Raw genomic sequence first — 6,908 nt, forward strand, 5'->3', positions numbered from 1 at the left:
AAAATGGTTTGGACATACGTGCTGCAGAGTCAGAGAAACCACCCGTGTTTCTACAAGAAAGCAACTGGTCCAAATGTCTTGGGCAGATTCAGAATCAGCCATGATAGTGAGGTTACTCTGAGGTCACCTCCTGATCTAACATGTGAGGAGCATCACCAGGGACCTCACAGGTGGTCACATCTGGCTGATGCTTCCCATGCAGCCCCAGAGAGGACCCAGCACCCCAGCTCCCACTGCTCAGCCGCCTGCCCCTACCCATTGTGGGCAGTGACCCTGTGCTCACTATGACTCAATTTCAGAGGTTCCCAGAAGTCTCCACACAGCAACCACAGCAGAGCTGAGAGCAGGTAACAGATGACCATTCAAGCCTGCACAGGCACAGCGAACTTGCAGAATAATACCCGGAAGATCCCACCTCCTTGTCTGATTGGCAGATCTGCCTGAGAGCCTTGATTGGCCAGTGAGTCTTACCACTCCTCAAGGTTAAAGTGTGCTTCCAGACCATGGTCAGACCTTTTCCAGAGCTCAGGAGGGGTTTGCACTCCATTAGCATTTGTTTCTGTCTTCAAAGAGGAATCTTACCCCACCCATCCCTGGGGGAGAACCCAGCATTGCAGCTCTGGCTGTTCAGCTGCCTGCTCCTCCCCTCTGAGAGCAATGATCATGTACCTACCAGGACCTGACTCCAGAACTTACCGGGAATTCCAAACAAGGTGGCCCTAATGTCAGTGAAGGAATGGGCTTGCTATCAAGTTGAGAGGAAGCAGCTAAAGAGCGAATGCCTTCTGTTGTAGTAATTATTTCAATTATTTCAAAGCAGCCACTGGTTAAGCCAACTGGCTAAGCTGCAGCGTCTCTGTCCAGCTCAGCCACCATATTGCATGGCCAGCCAGAAACCAGCAGCCAGAAACACCAGCCCTGCCCCCCACTGGACACCAGCATGGGAGATGGCTCTGCCAATCTTCCACTCTGTCTCTTCAAGGCTGGGCATTGCCCAGATCATCCCACCAACAACTTGGGCTCAGTACAAATGAGACTCTAATGCTTAGATTATCCAAAGGCTTATATATTTAGTAATGATCAATAACAAAATGCCCTTACAATCAGAGGTGTAACCCAGTACCCAACATAGATATACCAACTACCTTTGACTGCTACAGACAAGTGAACATCAGCCTCTGTGTTCCACTCTCAGTCTCCGTCTCAACCTTAGTTTTTTTCCGTTCCTTTTCCTCCTCCCTTTACTCCTCCCCTTCCTCTCCTTCCTCCTCCCACCTCAGCTCCTCCCACAACCTTCTCCTTCCATGTCATTATATAGGCTTGCAGTACAAGTCATAGATCAGATTAGAGCTGGGTCTTTTCAGCTCAAACATCTGAATTAAAGCTGTGTCTTCCACTCTCAAGATTCAGATTAAAGTCACTTTGGGGGTTTTAATGTAATAGAGTTAACAGTCAAAACAGCAATCTTAACTCTACCCCATGTCAACTTCACACAAAACCATATCTTCTTTGTCATGGTTAATTTCCAATTGAAAAAAAAAAAACATGTCATAATAAAGCCTAAATGTTACTATTCCAGCCAAAAGGAAAACCATTATATATTGTACCAGGTTATAATTATGCCTAAAATGATTGAGCTACCCCTTATACGAGGACAGATTCATAAAAATGTACACAGTTGACTTCTCACAGAATGGATCACCCTAAATACTTGGTTACTGAGTGTGTACTCAGCTGAATTTACCTTTTAATCAGCATTTACATGGGACATAACTATCTTTTCATTCTTTGACCATTTTGAGAGATCTATCCACATACATCTTCCTTTTATGTCTTTCTCAACAATACTCTAATTGTTCTGTCTCCAAGTCTCTGACAGTTAAGCCGTCCCACTGTTTATAGCTGATGATTCAATGAATAATCACACATTTCCAAACAAATGCATGAGCATGTCTACTGCATGAAGCTCTGAACTGTGGTGATTTCCCTTTACTGGTGTCTTTCAGGATTGTCCCAGAAACATGTTTTCATGCTGCAGTTGTTCACTTCTTGATGGGGCCTGCATAACAGGCAGAACCCTTAGTAAAGCAGGGCCTAGTTATTTCTTTCTTAGTCACTTGATGATAGGACCTGTACCAGGAAGTCCTAGGTGCATGTATAATACCAGGGGCATTGTACAGGAATAGAAACTAGGCTTCTAGGCAAGTCTGGTACCTAGCATTAGTTTTCAAGTTGCCCCTCCCCAGCAAAACCCAAGCCTAGCTTCACTCTCTAGGCTAATCCCAAAGGAGGCTAGAGATTTCAAGTTACACCCTCAACAATACCAGGGTCTCCAATTTAATCCCCCAACAAACCTGCATCTAGGGTTACAAGACCATGCCTAACCACCACTAATGAGGAGGGGAGGTGAAGTTAAGTTTATGATGTGACTCCCAGCACCAGCCAATTATGGTAAAGGCCACAGCAGCTTTTCAATTAGATGCTTTCACACATCCTCACAATTGCAAGAGACATTTAAAATGGTGGCATTCAATCAGGCTTTTCTTAATCCCCTGCCATGTTCTTGACTAGCCTAGGCCCGTGGCCAGTAGTGGCTGCTGCTGTACTCCCACAAGGCTCACCTCAAGCAGTCTGTTCAGGTGGTCAGAAACACCAAACCTGCCACCCATGAGATGCCAGTGTGGGAGATGGCTCTGCAAATCTCTCATGCTGTCTCCACAATGATTGACTGAACCCAGTCCATCCCACCATCCACATGAGCTCAGTAAAAGTGAGACTCTAATGCTTAGATCATCCAAAGGTTCTCTATGTTTGGTAATGTTCAGTAACAAGATGCCTATACAATCAGAGGGGTAACCCAATACCCAATCTAGATATACCAACTACCTTTGACTGCTAGAAACACATGGACTTCTGCTTCTATGTTTCTCCCTCTCTCCTCCCTCTTCCCTATTCCTTCTCCTCTTTTTCTCCTTACTCCTTCTCTTTCTCTCCTTACTCCTCCCAACTAAGCTCCTCCCACAACTCCCAACTTGCTGCTTACAAGAAAGCATTCCCTGACAGACACTTGGGGCTCCACCATCACCAAAACAGTCTTGGCTGATGCTGGTGCATTGGGGATGGGGACAAGCTAGCTCAGATAGAATAAAGACCCTGCTGTGAGTTGCATCAAATCAGCTCCTATGTGTGTCTTTTTGGGGATCACTAACATTTTCCTGGCACATGTTCAATTTCTACTAAAATGGAATAGCTCTTAATCTTGAATCTCTCTATCTGAGGTCCTCATATAATTGTATTATTTGTGTTACAGCTGTGATTCTTTACACTTTTGCTACTGACTTTCTTTCTAATAGCTGTAACAGCCCAGCATCAAAGCATCAACTGAAAAAAAGGTTAAGGGAAGGTGGCCATTTTGAATTTGTATCTGAGCTGAGATGTTTGTGGGGCCCAAACTGCTGTAAAAGTATTCAGTGCTTGTCTAGTATATTAGTCAGAGTTCTATAGAAAACTAATTACCAAACTATTAGTCTAAATACTAAACTATTAGTATTACCAAATTAATAGTCTCTTTATTTAAAGGGTATTGTTTAGAATGACTTAGGGCTGTGATGGCCTAGCTAATTCAACAATAACCAGCTATATAGGCCAAGTGCAAGGATCCAGTAGTTGCTCAGTCCACAAGGCTTGATGTCTCAGCTTAAGTTTAGAATAAGCTGGAATTTTAAATAAGGTGGCCCTAATGTCAGTGAAGGAATGGAGTTGCTATCAAGTTGAGAGCAAGCAGCTAAAGAGCAAATGCCTTCTGTTGTAGTAATTATTTTTAAAATGCAGCCACTGGTTAAGCCAACTGGCTAAGCTGCAGTGTCTCTGTCCAGCTCAGCCACCATATTGCATGGGCAGCTAGAAACGGGCAGCCAGAAACATCAGCCCTGCCACCCCTGGGATGCCAGTGTGGGAGATGGCTCTGCCATTCTTCCACTCTGTCTCTGCAAGGCTAGGCATTGCCCAGATCATTCCACCAACAACTTGGGCTCAGTACAAATGAGACTCTAATGCTTAGATTATCCAAAGGCTTATATATTTAGTAATGATCAATAACAAAATACCCTTACAGTCAGAGGTGTAACCCAATACCCAACCTAGATATACCAACTACCTTTGACTGCAAACATACAGACAAGCGAACATCAGCCTCCATGTCCCCCTTCTCATACTCTGTCTCACCCGTAGCTCCTCCTCTTTCTTCTCCTCTTCCTTGTCCTCTTCCTCCCTTTACTCCTCCTCTTCCTGTTTTTACTCCTCCCACCTCAGCTCCTCCCACAACCTTCTCCTTCCATGTCATTATAGAGGCTTGCATTACAAGTCATGGATCAGATTAGAGCTGGGGCTTTGCAGCTCAAACATCTGGAGTAAAGTTATGACTTTCTCTATCAAGATTCAGATTAAAGTCACTTTTGGGGTTTAATTAATTCCAGGTGTATTAGCGTTAACAATCAAAACAGCAATCTTAACTCTACCCCATGTCAACTTCACACACAACCATATCTACTTCATCATGGTTAATTTCAAAATAAAAAATGTCATAATATTGCCTAAATGTTACTATTCTAGCCAAAAGGAAAACCATTATGGATTGTACCAGCTTATAATTATGCCTAAAATGATTGAGTAGCCCCTTGTACAACAACAGACACATGAAAATGTACACAGCTGACTTCCCACAGAATGTATCACCGTAACTACTTGGTTACTGAGTGTATGCTCAGCTGAACTTACCTTTTGATCAGCATTTACATGGAACATAATTATCTTTACATCCTTTGACCATTGTGAGAGATCTATCCACATACTTCTTCCTTTTATGTCTTTCTCAACAATATTCTAATTGTTCTGTTTCGAAGTCTCTGACAGTTAAGCCATCCCACTGCTTATAGGTGATGATTCAATGAATAATTACACATTTCCAAACAAATGCATGAGCATGACTACTGCATGAAGCTCTGAACTGTGGTGATTTCCCTTTACTGGTGTCTTTCAGGATTGTCCCAGAAACATGTTTTCATGCTGCAGTTGTTCACTTTTGGATGGGGCCTGCATAACAGGAAGAACCCTTAGTAAAGCAGGATCTAGTTATTTCTTCCTCAGTCACTTGATGATAGAGCCTGTACCAGGATATCCTAGGTGAATGTATAATAACAGAGGCATTGTACAGGAATAGAAACTAGGCTTCTAGGCAAGTCAGCTAACTAGCATTAGTTTCCAAGTTGCCCCTCCCCAGCAAAACCCAAGCCTAGCTTCACTCTCTAGGCTAATCCTAAACAAGACTAGAGTTTTCTAGTTACACCCTCAAAAATACCAGGGTCTCCAGGTTATTCCCCCAACAAACCTGCACCTCATGTTATGACCCCATGCCTAACAACCACTAAAAAAAAACTGATTACCCTGTCACCATCAGGTCTTTTTTTTTGTAACGGTAACTCTGGGGTTAGTGATTGGAAGCGATGTTATTAAAACGATCATCTCAACAAAGTAGCTTATTTAAAAAGTCCTTCATTTGCCTCCCTGTCCAATTTAAGGAGAAAAAACAACCATGACATTAATCAAACATTGGGTTAAATGTAAGCTGAATACTTCACGGAATCTGACATGGAGCCTATGGTGGGTCCCACCATAAATTTCCCTGTGTGGACACAAACTATTGTATATCAAGTACATTGACATAAAATGGACCTTTTCACTTCCAGAAGTGATAGCCACATTTCATTCCACGATGTTGGTACTTGATTATGTAATAAGGAGTAACATTTATCACCCTCTGGTTAATGAGTGTGAGCCCATTTATGTTGCCAAAGAAGGTCTTAAATATCACAACATAGCTGAAGTACTAGAAAAAGGCTTTGAAACCAACTGTATAAAGATGATAGAAGTCCTTAAAGTGGAAATGACTAAATCACTTAAAGAAATACAGGAAAACACAAAGAATTGGAGGAAATCAATAAATACCTCAAAGACATCCAGGAAAACACAAACAAAAGAGTGAAGAAAACCACCCAATCTTATAAATAAAGTCAAGAAAAACAAATCAAGAGTAGAAGGAAACAAAACTGTTTAATAACTAAAAGTGGAAATAGAAACAATAACAAAAACACGACCTGAGGGAATGATGGAAACAAAACTTTAGGACTGCAAAAAGAAACTACGGAGCTAAAATTCACAAAAAGAATACAGAGATGGAAGACAAATCTCAAGCATTGAAGATACAATAGAAGGGATGGAAATATCACACAAAGTAAATATTAAATCTAAACCTTCCTGACATAAAATATTTAGAAAATCTAGGACATTGTGAAAGGATAAAACATAAAAATACTAGGACTAGAGGTAGAATATTAGATCAAATTCACTGATGACAAAATCTTAGAAGAAAAACTTCCTAATATAAGGAGGGAGGTGCCTATCAAAGTAAAGAATCATCAAAACACCAAACAGAATGGACCCTAAAATGAAGACTCCTGTATAATATTCAGAACATCCAGTACAAGGAAAGAATAGTAAAAGCTACAAAGGACAAAAGCCAAGAAACTTATAAATGAATATCTATTAAAATTGCAGGTGACCTCTCATGGGAGTCTGTAAATGTCAGAAAGGCTTGGACATATATGCTGCAGAAACTACAGATGCCCAGATTATTATAGGTAGAAATACATTTAATCACTATTAATGGAAAAATTAAGATAGTTCATGCTAAAGTCAAATTTGCACAATATCTATCTACACATACAAACTTACACAAAGTTATATACAAAGAATCCAATCAAAGGAAGTTAACAATACACATAAAAATACAGGTCATAAATAATCTTGTATTATCTGCAAAAGAAAAGAAAGCACACAAATACCCCAACACC

Source organism: Arvicanthis niloticus, chromosome Y (assembly GCF_011762505.2).
Source record: "Arvicanthis niloticus isolate mArvNil1 chromosome Y, mArvNil1.pat.X, whole genome shotgun sequence".
Lineage (NCBI taxonomy): Eukaryota > Metazoa > Chordata > Mammalia > Rodentia > Muridae > Arvicanthis > Arvicanthis niloticus.